Here is a 17,115-nt window from a genome sequence, read left to right on the forward strand (position 1 = left end):
ACCACTGAGTCCTCAGTGCCCACTGGAGAGATCTCATTCTCAGGCGAGCCTCTGGCACTAGGAAAATGCAGGATGCCATGAGGCCTAGCAACCTCAAAAAGTCGAAGGCTGGGAGACGTTGGGCATTTTGGAACTTGGTGACAAACTTGGTGACAATCTGTAGAATATCTTGAGCCCTCACCTCTGGTGGCAAAGCTTTTCCCAGGGAAGTGTCCAGGATCGCTCAGATGAACTGGAGTCTCTGCGATGGTATCCTTTGTGACTTCTTTAAATTGAGGGAGAAGCCCAGTCTGTGAAGGGAGTGGCAAACGTGATTTAGCTGGATCTGAGCTTGTTCCGAAGATACAGCCCTGATCAACCAATCGTCCAGGTAGGGGTAGACTTAAATCCCTTCCCTCAGACTTGCCGCCACTACCGACATTAACTTGGTGAAGACCCTCGGGGCGGAGGTCAGCCCAAATGGCAGCACTCGAAATTGATAATGAGAGTTGCCAATTGCGAACCTCAGGTATTTCCTGTGTTTGAGATGGATAAGCACATGGAAATAAGCGTCCTGAAGGTCCAGAGATACCAACCAGTCCTGGAACTGAAGGGCCTGAAGGATCCAAGAAAGTTACCATCTTGAATTTGTCTTTCCTGAGGAATTTGTTCAATTCTCGCAAGTCCAAGATGGGTCTCATTCCTCCGTCTTTCTTTGGAATGAGAAAGTAAGGGGAGTACCAGCCCTTGTTCCTCTCCGCTACAGGTACCGGTTCTATGGCACCTTTCTCTAGCAGGTCCAAAATTTCCTGCAAGAGGAGCGGACCTGGAGCTTTCTGAGAGCTGATCCCCGGTGGATGACTCTGAGGTATGCGTAGGAGAGGCAGGAAGTAACCTTGGGCAACTGTTTCCAATGCCCAAGCATCTGACGTCATAGCCTGCCATTCCGCCAGATGTTGAGTTACCTGCCTCCTACAGGTGTCCTGTGAGGGAAGTCCTCAGTGGTTTTGGGGTGGCTGATCCAGATGGTAAAGAGGCACCTGCTGTTGCTGCGGCTTTTGAATATCTACCCCGTCCACCTCGGGTAGTTCTTCTTTGTCCCCTTTGAGCTGGTCGTCCTCTACCTCTTCCGAATGCGGAGTAGAAGCGAAAGGACTTGCCCCTCGCAGAGGTTCCTGTGGGACGAAAAGGTGTCTGACTGATTGCAGCGCCTAGGGATTTTGCTGCTGCTTTTGATGTTTGCAGTTTTTCTAAACTGTCATTCGCCTTTTTCCCAAACAAAGAAGAGCCATCGAATGGCATGTTCAAGAGCCTGGCTTGCACATCTGGGGCAAAACCAGACTTTCTCAACCAAGCGAATCTCCTGGTTGTTGTACTTGCCGCCATTGCTCTGCTGATACTGTCAGCCGAATCAATGCCCGTCTGGAGGGATTTGCACATAGCGTCTGTACCGTCCTGTATGATATTTAGGAACGCCTCCCTTTCTTCTCCCTCTGGGATGCAGTCAGCCGCTGTAGAAGCACACTCCCAAAGTGTATGGCTGAATCTAGCAAGGGTGCAAGTAGCATTAACAGATTTTAACGCCATGCTATATGCCGAAAAAACTTGGCCATAGCATCATATTTCTTATCGTCCCTGTCCTGTGGGACGGTAGGGTAAGCAGTCTTGACGTCAGTAGAAGATGCTGCTGGTACCACCAGACTTTCTGGGGATGGGTGTTTTGACAAAAACTCTGGGTCTGCAGAAAATACCCTGTATTTTGTAGACAGTTTTTTATTTACTGCCGGGACGACATCTGGGGTTTCCCAGTTCGTCATAATCTTCCTCTGAAGAGCTTTATGAAAGGGCACTACAGGATCCTCCTGTGGACCTTTGTCAAGAATATCCGTGAGGTCATCTTTTTGGAAAGCCTGTGAAGGTGTTGACCACCCCATAGATTCTGTGATCCTGGCCATTAAGGCTCTATAGGGGGTTTCAGCATGCTCCCCCAGGTCTGGCCTAGCAAACTCCACCTCAGGGGAAGTGTCAAACCCACTTGCCTCATGTAAGGAATCATGAAGATCCTTTAACCTGCATTCTTCTGAGGATAACTCCTCTCTAACTGGGGTTGCAGGTCCCTGCAACTCAAATGTGTCTTCCTGTTCAGATAGTTCTCCCTCTTCCATAATTGAGGACATAGTTCTCAATTGTTCTGAACTCACAAAGGGTGTAAAACCCATCTCCAAGGCAGAGGGTGCCAAACTTGTCATAATCGGCCTTCAAAACGTCGATGTCGTCGACGTCGAAGGCTTCGAAAACAAAGGCGGAGGCCTCGAGGTCCTCGATAGAATTGGGATTCTGCTTGAGGAAGTCGACAATCTTGATGCCATAGTCATCGAGGACCTGGGGATAGCTACTGGGTGCGTCGTAACCGTGACTTTCCTTGGCGTCGACGCCGAAGATGGCGTCGAGTCGACAGACCAGTGTGTCGAAGGTCCCTTCAACAACGGCGTCGAAGACACAGACCTCGGCGTCGACGGAACCTTCGAAGAAGGTTTTGAGGTCATAGCTTTACTTGAGGGTTCGTGACGCGCTAGAGAAGCTTCCTTCGCTCGGTACTGCGACTCGCAGCGTTTTTGACCTTCGGGTCTTTCGACCAGAGCATCATATTTTTGCAGAATTCCTCCCATTCAGCCCAGGAACTATGTTTCGTGGGGCAAGGGATTCTCTTAGGAGAAACAGAGGAAGAGGAGGACGGAGAAGGGGATCTCCGACGTCTCCTCTTCGAGTGCTTCGATCTCGAGGAGTGATGGGACCCACTCCGAGACCTGGAGCGCGAATGGTGACGAGGAGACTAATGTCTCAACTTCGTCGAGGAAGAAGAAGCTTTTGAAGTCTTACCTTTCTCCAGCTTCCCCCTACGCTCCTTCAGGGCCTTAGCTGTCATGGACATACAGTCCTCGCACTCCGAACAATGGTGTTCAGCTCCCAAACACCAGACAAACTCTGTGAGGGTCAGTCAGCGACATCTTTTTCCCACAATCTCGGCATTTTTTGAAGCCGGACCGAGGGGTCGTCGGTTCCGACGAGGAAGCTATCGAGTACGGATCGAATATCTCGAGGTAAATAGGATAAATTGTCTACGAAACTGAGCAACGGTATTCCGAGGCACTGAGTAAGCGCGGAAAAACGGAACTGAGCAACGGACGCTGCGAGCGGCCTTTATAGGCAGGATGACGTCGATACAGCGGCTGTCGAGGGACATCGACTCGGCGGACATCGACGCGCAGTGCCCTCTAGAGAGAAAAAATTTCCGATGCCAGCAGAGCTGGAAGGAGATATCTAAGATAAGGAATACGTCGGAGGACACAATCCCTTCGAATGGGCCCGCAAGCCGACCGGTGGGTCCTTACCGGCCAAGCTGTAACAATAGCCAAAATAATCCAGCGAGACAAAGTCTGTTTCGTCACAGCCTATCCCAAACGCTTTCCAGCGTAACCAATGAAGAGCTGATCGTCCACTCTGACCCGGGGCATGCGTGAAATCTAAAAGCTTAACGCTCTCCTAGGATCAAGCCTATGGAGCCTCTCCTCTTCCTTACCAGGATGTGGAGGAGGATAAAATGCTGGAAGAACCACCTTCTGGCCTAAATGAAACTGACACCACCTTCGGAAGAAAAGAAGGACGAACTCTAAGGACAACCCTGTCCTTATGAAACAGTGAAGGGTGGCTTAACTGAAAGTGCCTGTAACTCACTCCCTCTGCGAGCAGAAGTGACCGCAACTAAAAATACAGTTTTAAGAGTTAACAGTCTCAAAGGGCATGAATGCAACGGCTCAAACGGAGCACCCATCAGAAACTTGAAAACAAGGTTCAAATCCCAACCGGGCACCTGGAAAGGCGACGGAGGGAACACATAAGTGAGCCCTTTCAGAAACTGAGAAATTAAAGGAATTTTAAAATAGGAACACTTCAGACGAGCGCTTAAATATGGACAGCGCCGCCAGGTAACCTTTAAATGGTACCCACTTGAAGGCCCCATGGGGCCAAAGAAAGCAAAAAAAAGACAGAACCATGGGAATTTCACATGCAAAAGAATCCACATTCTTAACCCTGCACCAGTCGCAGAACTTTCTCCAACGGCAACGGTACAGGGAGTTTGTTGCGGGCCTGCTGGCCGAAAGCATCACCTTCATCACGTCTTCAGGGAGGTCCCAATCCTTATACCTCAACCTTTCAGAAACCAAGCGTGAAGGTTGAGGGACCTGACCTCTGGATTGAGAACCTGACCCCCTCCTGTGAGACCAGATCGTCTCGGTAGGGAAGACTACGTGGAGGGCAGATGGACAGGTCGAGAAGGTCCGGGTCCCACGTCCTCCGGGCCTACGCCGGAGCAATGAGGATCATCCGGGAACCGAACCTACGTAACCTCCGCAGTACTTGCGGGATGACGGGGACTGGAGGAAACGCGTACAGCAGTGGGAATGACCACTTCACCACGAACGCGTCTCCTAAAGCTCCCTTTGGAGGAAATTCCCGCGAGCAGAACCTCTCGCACTTCCGGTTTACACTGGAGGCGAAGAGATCCACTTGAGGGGGCCCCCAAAGGGCGAAGATCTCCAGGAGAATCTCCTGAGCCAACTCCCACTCGTGAGAGATCGCGCTCTACCTGCTCAGAGCGTCCGCCGTCTCGCTTTTGTCTCCTGCCAGATGACCTGCCGAGATCGAAACTTCCTGCTGGATTGCCCAGAACTAGAGCTGCATCGCCTCCATGCACAGAGGAAGTGACCCTGTCCCCCCCCTTTTTTGTTGAGGTAGTGCATGGCCACCGTGTTGTCCGTCAGGATCAGGACATTCTTTCCTCGGACAGTCGGCAGAAAAGCCTTCAGGGCTAGCCTGACAGCCCTCAGCTCCAACAGATTGATATGGAGTCTGGAATCCGACGGAGACCAACGACCGCTGACTGTCAACTCGTTGGCATGAGCTCCCCATCCCGTGAGGGATGCGTCCGTCACGATCGTCACCTCCGGCCAGGGCAGCCAAAATGGAGCAGATTGCCTTTGTCGGCCCACCACAGAAGGTCCCGGGCGACTGAAGACGGCACCTGAACAGGGTCCGACATCGTGCCGGAGGACTGAGAACACTGGAGCTTGAGTGCCTATTGCAAAGATCTCATCCGCACCCTGGCCTCTGGCACCAGAAGCATGCAGTTTGCCATGAGGCCGAGCAACCTCAAGAACTCGAACGCCGGGAGCATCTGGGCATGTTGAAACTTGCCATCTGCTGAATGTGAAGAGCCCTTAACTGGGGAGGAAAACACTGCCCCAGGGACGTGTCGAGCACTGCTCCGATGAACTGGAGCCTCTGAGTTGGTGTCAAATGGGACTTCTTTAAGTTGAGGGAGAAGCCCAGCTTGTGGAGGGAGTGGCAGGTGACCGACAGATGATCCAGGACTTGCTAGGGAGAGCGCACCCTGATCAACCAATCGTCCAGGTAGGGGTAGACGTGAATCCCCCCTTTCCTGAGGTGCGCTGCCACCACTACCATGAGCTTGGTGAAGAGACTCGGGGCGGAGGTCAATCCGAACGGCAGGACCCGAAACTGAAAGTGCAAGTCGCCAACCGCAAACCTCAGGTACTTCTTGTGCTTTGGATGTATCGGCACATCAAAATAAGCATCCTTGAGGTCGAGAGACACCAACCAGTCCTGAAGTTGAAGGGCCTGGAGGACTTGAGAGTAACCATCTTGAACTTCTCCTTCCTGAGGAGTTAGTTCAAACCGCGCAAGTCCATGATGGGTCTCAATCCCCAGTCTTTCTTGGAAATCAAAAAATAAGGGGAATGCCATCCCTTGTTCCTCTCCGCTACAGGCACCAGTTCTATGGCGCCTTTCTCCAGCAGGGACTGAATTTCCTGCGCAAGGAGCGGATCCGGACTCTTCAAAGAGAGATTCCCTGGTGGATTGTCTTGAGGCCTCTGCCGGAAAGGAAGACAGTAGCCGTGGGTTATGATCTCCAGAACCCACACATCTGAAGTAATGGCGCGCCACTCTGCAAGATGCTGCGCCAGCCTCCCCCCCCCCCCCAACCAGCGAACCATGGGACATGGCCTCATGACTGAGCTGAAATGGCTGCGACGTTGCCTGATGGCAAAGAGGCAACAGCCCGAGCGGCCTTGACACCTCGAGTACCTGGTTTTCCACCTCTGGCACTCCTACGGTGACCCCTTTGACTGGCAGCTCCTCTTGCTTTACCAAAGGATGAGTAATAACAAAAAGGAACCTCCCCTCCACTGCTGTCCCCTAGGACGAAAAGGCAGAGGTTGTCGAAATGCAGTGCCCAACGACTTCGCTGCAGCCTTTGAGGTCTGCAACCTCTCAAGGCTCTCGTCAGCCTTGCTGCCAAAAAGATGTTCCCTGTGAAAGGGCATGTTGAGGAGCCCGAGCTGCACACCAGGAGCAAACCCCGACTTCTGCAACCACGCAAACCTGCGCATCACTGTGCTCGCCGCCATGGACCGGCTGACGCAATCTGCCATGTCCAAACCCGACTGAACGGCCTCACACATGGCATCCTGAACCATGGCAAGGAAACTATCCCGTTTGTCCCCTTCGGGAATATGTTCAGCCGCCAAGGAAACAGTTCCACAGAGTGTGCGTGAAACGTGACAAGGACATATGGAGTTGGCCACCTGAAGCGCCATACCCCCTGCAGAAAACACTTTCTTCGCCCAGCCGTCAAAACGCTTGTCGTCCCTATCAGGAGGGATGGCAGGGTACGATGCCTGCTTTGCCAGGGCCGTAGCCGCCTGCACCACCAAACTCTCCGGGGTGGGATGCTTGGTCAAGTAGCAGGGGTCACTACTGGCTGAGCGGTATTTTCGCAGCAAAGACTTGCCCACTGCCGGGAGACTCTCCGGAGCAGTCCAAGCCGCCGCCACCCTCCTCTGCAGAGCCATATGAAACGGCAGTACCGGGTCAGTTGGTGGACCAATGTCGAGGATATCCGTAAGGTCATCCTGAACAAACACCCCCGGGGGAGCAGACCATCCTAAGTACTCGGTGACCCTTAACATAAGGCGCCGGTACGATGAATCGGCATGAGTGCCAGGCTCAGGACTACAAAACTCCACCTCCGGAGAGGTGTCCAGCCCACTAGCATCATGCAGGGACCGCCTCAGGTACTCTAACTGGCTATGGCCCGAGAGAATCTCGTCTGGCACCGTGTCAGGCACCATGCCATCATCAGAGCCCTCATCCACTCAAGATGGCGAGAAAAAAGGCACAGAATGGGAACCAAAGCCATGCTTGACCTTGGCCAGAGCCTTTCTAGGGGGGTTCCACCGAGCCTCGGGGTACCCCCGTCAACACAGCCTCGAATGGCGTCGAGAGCGTAGAGTGAATCGGCGTCGACGACAGACGCAGCGTCGACACAGGCCTCGAAGGCGGAGCCCCGAGCGTGTCCTTCGACATCCTGGGCGCCGATGGCTTCCTCGGAGGTGGAGCCTCGAGAGAGTCCGTCGACGACCTCGGCGCCACAGGCGTCGATGTCTTCTTCGAAGACTTCACAGGTTCACGCGGTCTCGAGCGCATCGAGGACTGGGATCTGGAACGGGCATGACGAGAATGATTCCCCTTGTCCGAGCGGGACATCTCCCTCAAATCGTGCCGACCACCCGAGCCCGAAGGCGTACGAGCGGTGTCTCTCGACCCATCACGACCGACCCCACTCGGAGGCGCGGACGGACTGGTGCCCTGCGATTCGAGAATCGCTAACATTTTCTTCCCGAAGGAATCCCATTCCTCTGGTGTCGCATGCTTGGTGGGATAAGCGACCCGCCGACGGGCAGAGTCCTCGGATGAGGACGGGGAAGGCGACCGATGCCGGCGCTTCCGTGAATGCCTCGAAGAGGCAGAGGAGTGGCGGGACCGACTCCCGGAGCGAGACCCACTGGACTTCCAACAACAAAGCGGAGAGTCGCCCCTTCGAGTCGTCCGTCGAAAGCCCCGCAGACCTCGACTTCCGGGGCTTGGACACCTTACCTACCGACAACAACTTGGAAGACGAGGTAGACATCTCCACGAAGAAATACTTCACAAACACCAAAACTCCAAAGAGTCGAGGCACGCCGAGATTCCCGAAGCGAACACGGTTGCAGAAAAAAAGTAACTGAGGCTACGGGCGTCATGTGTCCTATTTATAACATCCAATGACATCGGCCGTCGGAGGAGGTCCTCGAGGGCGGCGTATCGACGTCATCGACGCAGGATGTAGACGGCTTTCCGAAGCAGCACAGCTGTGGCGATTACTGTCATAGATATGGAATACGGAGGACCCAATCCCCTCGGACAAAAGTTACTTGCCACCGCAAATATATGCATACAAACAGCATGCCATTTCTTACTCTCCAAGGGTTAAATATCACTAGCCAAAGGGTAGCGGCGAGTGCAAATGTTGCACCTTGTCTGAATTCCGCTGGAATGATACATCCCCCTTATGGCATTACCACTGTGTTCGAGGGAGTTTAGGGCCGGTAATGCTCCACCACGCTAGGGCCTTCGTGAGGACGCACTAATAGTTGGCCCAGTCCACCCCAAATGCTGTGTGCTGATTTTTAAAGGAAGCTGGATTCACGTAATATGCAAAACCTACTTTCTTTGAGGCAGAACTACAAAGATCCAATTGAAGGAAAATATTGGTCCTTCAAATTGTACCTATAAGGTAACACGTAGTGGCATATATGGAGCCTATGATAAGATTTTGTTGATACTCGCAACAAATCCCCCCCGCCCCCTTCTCTCAGGTCGAGCAACCCACATTTGTTTGGTTTCATACATAAAAAGTAATACAAATATTTAAAACAAAAAAGGGAACAAAAACCAGACTACATTTTATTTTGCATTAGGCAAGTTGTAGGCATGAAAACGTGTGGCGAAAAATCTGCATTTCAGAAACCGGACATTAACGGATCTTTCTTAGACTCACCTTTCTGTTATTCACTGAAAGCAGATGTTCCCTGATCATTGTGTAACATTGACTAAGAATGTTATACTCAATGGGCTATCGTTGGCACTGAACGATTTCTGTAGGCGAAAACAGTGGAAATTTCAAACGCTCAAGATAATTTGCTGATGAGCTTTCTCTTTATACGTGATAGAATAAAGAGAGCCACTAGTGTTGGGTGAATACTGCCATCAAGTCCAAGTCTACCTATTCCATTATCTTTAAGCTCACAAGACTATTTGTACATCTTGGCACAGGAATCTTACTTGTGCCTTGACAGTTGTGGAACATGTTGCGGTTAACGGCTCAGTTCGGAGTGCAACCTAAAGGGAGAAATCAAGGTGTGTGTACATTTAAAAGTGGAAGGCTGTCCCAAAGCGTCAAATGGTGGGAGAACAAAGTTGTCGTAGAGCTGAACTGAGGAATAGTGATAAAAGAGGAGTCTTAAGGTTTGATTGAAAAATACAAATGGATGTGGCAGAACGAAGTGACAGAAGTAGCGTTCCAATATTTAGAAGCTAGAAGAAAAAAAGAACATAAAGGAGAAGATGCACAAGTGGGTTAGGGGACAGTTAAAGATATATTCTGTGATCCAAGAGTAAGACAGAACATAGAACACAACTAGTGAGGATAGATGAGAGAGAGCCAGACCATGGGTACCATTTGAAAACAACTGAGAAAATGTTATGAGAAGTTATTCAAAAAGGGGGCAATGAAAGCGAGTAAAGAAGATGTAATAGAAGACTGAGCAGATAAAGACGAAGCGAGGGGCTATAAACAGAACGAAGGGGGAGGAGATGTGAGGCTGGGAGACAAAGCAAAAGATGAGCAGTAATCGAGGGAAAAGACCAGAGCGAAAAGAGGTTTCACAGCATGAAAAGAGAGGGGCGAGCAAGACTAATTGAAAAGTGCATAAAGGCAAGAATGAGCAATAGAATAGAAGTGCAGTGAGAACTAGAGAGAAGGATCGAAAGTAATGCCCAAGTTGCGCGCAAATGGTGAAAAGGGGAGGGAAGATGGAGGAAGAGAGACTGAGGGGGAAATAGGGGTAATAGTTGAGGCAGGAAAGACCTCTGTTTTAGAAGGGTTAAGGTGGAGGAAATTAGAAGACATCCAGTTTTGAACAGCAGGAAGACCGTTTAAAACAGAGTGAAAAGGAGTCAAAGGAAGCAAGGAACTGAGTGTCATTTGCATACATATGAAAGGAAAAATTGATTGAAGAATTAAGAGCAGAGAGAGGAGCAGAATAGAGAGAAAAAGTACATCTTACTTCTAGTAACTGTTTGAACATTTTTGATTTAGGTTCATCACAAGATTGATACATACCAACAGTGCCCTCTTGTCTTTAGTGCACTTTACTACTGTACAGTCTGTGTCTATTCTCTGTCTTGCTAACACTATATCCCACATGTTCACAGTTAAATAATTGTTTCTATATATGACTACACATATCTAACTACAAATCAACTAAATGATTTATCAACTGAAGGAAGGTTTACGAGATCAGCATATTTGCTGCTTTTTCAGTTAATTTGAATCAATATTTATTCAAAATTACCCTTTGTCAATAAAATGATGGGAAGTCTAAGAACTAGCTACCCTTAATATTTTGCAGATTAAAATGATCTTGCTCCTGAAGGAATATTTCCCAAAGCGCGTTAAGCGCTACAATATAGAGTGCCTTGAAAATTGGACAGATTTTCTGTTGTTCATTAAATTTGTTTTTAAGCAATATTAAGTATCTTTGAATTCTCTACCATACGATTCTTACATTGACACTCTATAGTAATTTAATTATTTAGCTATTTGAAAGTTTTATTGGAAAACTATTTGAAAATCTCGGACTGTTTTCAGTATAGTGGTGCGCAGAGGACACTAGTATCCTTCAGTTTAGGATACTATTCTCTCTTCCATCACTGAAGAGCACAGCCAAGCAGGTTCCACAGGCTCCAAGACCAAAGAAGCAGCTCACTGAAAGACTGCCACCAATGAATTCTCCAGGAGAGAAGTAAGCTTGCTGACTCCAGAAAAACAAACAGAAATGGAGTGGGCGAACAGGGTCTCCCTCCCATATCCCATGAACACAGGTGCTTTAAGCAAAGATTTAAGCGGCCAGCCAATCAGGTTGGTCTGACAAATTGGCCAACAACCAGGACTACCCCTACGGGATATGCAATGGCCATGTGTGAGGACAGGGACTGGTCCAAATCAATGCAAATCACTCCAGGGTGCAGGACTGGTCTCACAATGAGCCCATATTTGCACAACTGCCATGTTAGGGCTGCATCATATTTCCCAAACAAAGAAATATCAAATCAACAAAATGACCGAGAGCAGGCTTTAAAAAAATAAATTAGTACCACAATGACTACCATAAATAGTACTTTGGGCTACCACCATGGTAAAAAAAAGCTTGCACCCCTATTTAATACAAAATTTAATTAGAGCTGCCATCAGCCTACTCCCCCCCAGAACCAATATGGGCTTTATGGGCTACAAATAACATACACTTAAAAAGGGTGGAAGTGACAAAGGGATCGCCGTAGAAGTCCATCTGACCACAAAGAGGTCAGAGAACCTAAAAATTCCCAAAGAGAAAAACAAATGTTTGAGGGGTCCGTCCCTAAAATAAATACAGAATCGCAAAAAATTGAATTCTGCTACAGTCTGTGTAAAAGACATTTCCATATGTAGGCAAATGGGCAACTAACAAAAACGTACAAGAGTTTATTTATTGAGCATTTGGTAGGCGCCTATGCAACAGAATTGTGGTTTGAGGCACCAGAAGGCTAAATGGGGAGCGAACAAGGGAATTAATAAAGGCAAAACAGCAAATATACATTTGTGGTCCTACCAAGCCTTGTGGCATTTGGACATGCAAGTGCAATGAAGAGTGTTGCAAGAGAAAGTGATGGGGGCTGGGGCAAGTGCTGGTGAGTGCCCGGAAGGGCGATGCCAAGGGGAGCCAAGGATGTAGCATCAGGTTAAGTGCTAGGTAGACGGCCTGGTATCCTGTGAGATTCCCAAGGACTAGGCCAGCAGCCTCAGCGGCAGTGGTGTAGTTAGCAAGGAAGGGAAAGATGTAGAGAAGAGCAGGGTTTTGAGAAGTTTCCGTAACTTAAGTCAGAGGGGCAGGGAGGCTGTTCCAAAGCGAGTCACCAGCTGTAGAGCGAGAACTGCCCCTCGCTCCCTGCTTGGAGAAGCGTTTGACAATCAAGGAGTTGGCATTAGGAGCGCAGGGCTCTAGCAGGGGAGCATTTAGAGAGGGGAAGGTTGGAGTAGCATGGTCCCAGGCCACAGAAAGCTTTGTGGATGATGCAGAGGGTCTTGAATTTGATCCTTGCAGCCACAGGGAGCCAGTGGAGAGATTTCAGGGTTGGAGATATACAGTCCCTTTGCTTGTTGAGTCTTGCAGCCCTATTCCGGATTAGCTGAAGGGGGGACTGGGAGGAGAGGGAGGGGGGGGGGTGACGAGGAAGATGCTGTTGCAGTAGTCCAGCCTAGAGAGGACATTGAACTTCGGGGGGAAGGTAAGGAAAGGTGAAGCTGGAAGTGGGCCTTCTTAGCAAGGTCCAGGATATGAGGGGTGAAGGAGCGAGCAGAGTCGAAGATGACCAAGATTCTTGGCTTCACAAGATGGTGAGGGTAGGGGGCCCAATGAGGGCAGCCAGAGGGTAGGAGGGAAATAGGATGCAAGTGTCCCAATGTGAAGAATCTCTGTCTTACTGGCATTAAGATGGAGCTCGTTGGCTGCACACCATACCTCGATGGCCGTCAGACAGTCAGGGATAAGGAGGAGGAGGAGGAAGAAGAGGTAGTAGAGGGAAGTTTAAAGGAATGCTGTGTCAGAATAGCACTGGAAATGAGGCGAGAAGGAGATCAAGTGAGCAAGAGGGGCGAGATAGATATTAAAAAACCACAGCGATGGGATGGAACCCTGGGGACGCCACAGGTCAAGAGTCTGGTGGAGGAAAAAGGGCACAGTTGCAGTTCGTAAGGGCGATTGGTGAGTAAAGAGGTCAGCCATTCCAGTGCCCGGTCCGTGATACCGAGGGCATCAGTCGTTTAATAAGGATAGAATGGTTGACTGTGTCAAAGTCAGAGGAGAGATCCAGGAGAATAAGAACAGCAGGAGAGTTCGAGTCAAGATTAACAAGCATGTCTTCACGGGTATTCAGGAGAGCAGTTTGTGACCCTGAATGCCCAGAATCCAGATTGATGTTCCTGGAGGCAACCAACAAGTTCAGTATGGAAGGTCAGTTGGGGAGGCCCAGCTTCTCCAAGAATTTGCCCAGGAAGGGGGTGGAGGAGATAGGGCGATAGTTAGCCAGTCAGGCGGGGTCAGCAGACACCTTTTTTTAGAAGAGGGCGCACAAGGGAGTGCTTGGAGGGTAGGGGGAAGAACCAGTGGCGAAGGAGTGGTTACAGAAGTTGTCAAGAGCCAGGGCGAGGGCAGAGATAGTGTCCTTAATAGCCCTAGAAGAGCAGGGGAACACCTGTTTGGAGGAGACCTTCATAGGGCGGACAACTTTAGAAACCCCATCTGGTACTATGGGCAGGAAGGAGGGGGAGCAGGGGGCAGGAGGGAGGAATCAAAATCTTAAAATTACTTCAATTAAATGACAACTCATCCTCGAAGAATAAAGCACACAAAACATGACTAGAACTTTGTTTTGCATAGCATTTGACAAATAGATTTAACTGCAGAGCCTCTGCCAGGGGTCTTGCATTGTTACACACATTCAGATTCTATGTAGTCCCCTACTTTGCACTCCCCCAACATTGGCATGAATACTTTGCAATAAAATCTATGCATATCTGATCTGCATCTGTCCTGTGCCAGCTGGGTACTTTCAAATATTACAGTTGCCGCTACTTTCCGATATATCTGCTTGCTCAATAGTTACATTACACAAACTTAACTGAAGAAGGGCATGTGCAGTCAATTAATGGAAGAGGATTGGATGATGGAGGTGCAGAAAAAAAATCTACTTCCGTAAAGCCAGTAGGACTAGGGTGGGCAGAGGACCAAGAACAGGGCCATTGATTCAATAAAGAACTCAAATGTTTTGCTCAATTTACAGAAATTGCACATACTATTTCTGACCAAAATAATCAACCACCAAATAACCCTGCAAGCTCGAGTTAGCAAGTTTACAGGCACCTGCCTAAAAGGAACATGAACTAAGAGGGAACGATCACATCCTCAAGATGTTGACCAGTTTGTTTCGATAGTACATACTACAATCAAAGACGATTTAAAATTAACAAAAACATTCCAAACATGCACCACAAACACAACCGTGTTGGCACGAAATTAAATCTCCCCCTACACCCTCAGGCCAAATTTGCATAAACAAAGCCAAATGTTAAAACGTAGAGCGCACAGAAAAATCAGTAAGTGTTGTAATTCATCCATTTCCAATATGCATTCCAAACACTGCTCGTAAACCTAGAAAAATAATCTTACATGGTCTCCAAAGAAACCGTTGCCAGATTTAGAAAAAAGGCCTCCATACCTGGAGAATTCGCCCTTGATAGAGCTCAGTTTAGGAAGCTCATGCAAACACACCAAGGCTCTGAGCCCAGGCAGCTACCCAACCTTTCTTAACCTCTAACTTAGTTACAGCACAGCTGGCAGCAAATTCATAAAAGAGCATGTACCTCCATGTTTGGCCCCGCTAAATTCACGCCACACCACATTCCAGCTTTCCAACCTCGTGACTGGCAGAGGAATCCTATAGCCTTCCAGCAGGAAAATGTCTGCAGCAACAGAAGCCCCAACAAAAGTCAAGAGCCAGCCAGGCAGAAGCTGCTTCACAATAAGAGTCCTGCTGCATTTTCTGCCTTCCCCAGCGGCTCGCCAGTCTTCCCCTCACAGCCACAGATGACTTCTGAAGCCTTCCATGTGCCTGAAGTCTTCTAAAAGGTTCGATGACCATGAACTTTCTGGAACTCTGGCTTTTCCTATTATTCTAGTGAGCATGTATTAAAGGCCGGATAGAGTTTTGGAAGCACTATGTTCTTCTGCTTTAAACGAATGCAAGACATTGTTCAATGCACGACATATTTCAGAGTACAGCTTGGAGTGTTGCTATGCCATCTACCACAAACAAAATTTCGATTGCAAGCTGACACACGCAATACAATTTAGAGATGAAGGCCAGCATTATTGTACTTGCAATGTGGCTTCTTGAAAACCTAAAGCAAAATATATCCATAAACTTCCTGCAGAAGCAATGTCATTCATAAAATGCCTTCCACTGCAGATTTCCAGGATGAAATGTCGAAAAAAGCTGACAACTATATCACGTGGACAAGAGTTTAGCCCCTACAAGAAGAGTATGGACAGCACCATCTGGATAGGTATAAACCGCAACAGGTCTTTGAGAACATTGAATCATTTTCTAGGATGTCAGCAGCAGACCACATTCTTGAAAGTGGCAAGTAAAATCGTCAGATCGTAGCTTGTAACCAAACCGCCAACCTCTGAGTAATTCAGTTTATGGAAAATATAAACATTTCAAGTTGGTATTCAAAGCATTGCAAACCCACTGCCTAGAGATTACAATACGAGATCAAGTACCATAGCTTGCACCAAATCATCAATCCTGTAGGTTTGGGCTATGCCTGAAAACTAGTGTACTCGGAAGAAATCAGTGCTCCAAAATCATAACTGCTTGGAAATGCAGCATGGTACATGAGGGGGGGGGGGGAACACAAACTAAGTCATTAACATATGATCCATGCACATAGCAGCTGGAACCATTTGCTTAATGCTAGGCTGTTCAACGCAATCAATTCCAAGATGAAATACAGTGAAGCCGTGTGCTCAGATCATCCGGTACAGATACAGGAATAATATTCCATGGCATACGTTTGGTAAAATGCAGGAAATAATTCAAGTCCACTGTACAGGAGGGCGATACACAATGAGTTATTATTCTGAACTAGGAGAGGTTTCTATAGTCCCACAAAAACCCAAATATGTGCCATAGCGCTTACCATTTAAATGGAATTCAATGGTAAAGGGCCTTTGCCTGTAACCTGATGAGGTCCCTTAGATTACAGGAAATCGACTCAGCTCGGAATCCCAGAAAACCTTCACTACAGGAAGAAGCAAATCTTAGCAGTGTGTAAATAAGGCTACATAACCTAAGGCCTGAATGACGATCACTGAAAAAGAATCTGCTGACTGATAACTCAATATAAGTAAAGAAACTCAATATAAGCAAAAAGGTAAAGGCATTCATAAGACAGCAGAAAAAGCAGATGTCAACTCAAACTGTTTTCAATGCTATTTTCTTCCTATTGCTACATTTTTATTATCAGTACGACAATGTCAAGACAGATGCCAAGCAAGAAAATACCAAACAGCCCACCGCTGTACAAAGAATTGGCTACCACCACATTAATGTGTATTGTTGCTCAATCCAAATATGCCAGGAACGAAAGGGTCGTAACTTTATCAACACCACAAGGTACAAGGGAAACAGCCCTGTGACAACGGATATACTGAAAAATTGTGTTCTCAATGTTCTCTTTTGGGCAACGGCCATGAACAAAGGAAGTATATTGTAGCCAATGCTACCACAGAAAACTGTCTGCGCACCACAATTCCAAGCTATCCGGTTAAATTAAAATCGCACAATTTACTTAACCATGTTCCCCACAGCAGTGTCTTACCAAGTTAACAGCAAATGGGCATGGTCTGCTCCAACCCCAATCCTGCTGGTCCTCAAAAACAAAGTCAGAATGCAATGGGAGAATGAGTTTGCCTTTGGAAAAGTTGAGGAAACTAAAGTGTTTCAAATTGTCAAAACCAAACCATCACCCATTACCCGCTCTTTGGCAGTCAGAAAACAGTGTTGCAAATCAATGAGGGATGTGAAACTATGATCCAAACTTGCACGTTTGGCTAGGGGACATCACTACTTTAAGTGATAAGGAATGCAACTCGCAGCTCTGAAGCCTGAGAAAATAACCAACAGAAAGTTAATATTCAAGGCGGGTGCTCACACCAATCAGCAGTCATTCGATGAGCTTTGCACAAACTTACAGAAACAAGACGGTCTCTCTTGAGAAACGATTCACAATCTCACATAAAAAATCTTAGAGAGCACCCATAAATTGCCCAATGATCATAGTTTTTGCAC

The 17,115-nt window shown here is 48.2% G+C and overlaps 1 protein-coding gene across 14 annotated transcripts in view; it reads right to left on the minus strand.

The window, feature by feature from the left end:
* EHMT1 (euchromatic histone lysine methyltransferase 1) overlaps positions 1-17,115 on the minus strand; it is a 2,375,011-nt gene that overhangs the window by 1,968,720 nt on the left and 389,176 nt on the right. The window contains exon 1 of one of the 14 annotated variants that reach the window (XM_069609706.1): positions 14,624-14,750. The exons of the other annotated variants lie outside the window; for them this stretch is intronic. The gene's annotated coding sequence lies outside the window, so the exon portion shown is untranslated. Of the gene's footprint in view, positions 1-14,623; positions 14,751-17,115 lie in introns of those variants that run through there. 14 annotated transcript variants of the gene reach the window in all.

Source organism: Ambystoma mexicanum, chromosome 8 (assembly GCF_040938575.1).
Source record: "Ambystoma mexicanum isolate Mex_15411 chromosome 8, UKY_AmexF1_1, whole genome shotgun sequence".
Taxonomy (NCBI): domain Eukaryota; kingdom Metazoa; phylum Chordata; class Amphibia; order Caudata; family Ambystomatidae; genus Ambystoma; species Ambystoma mexicanum.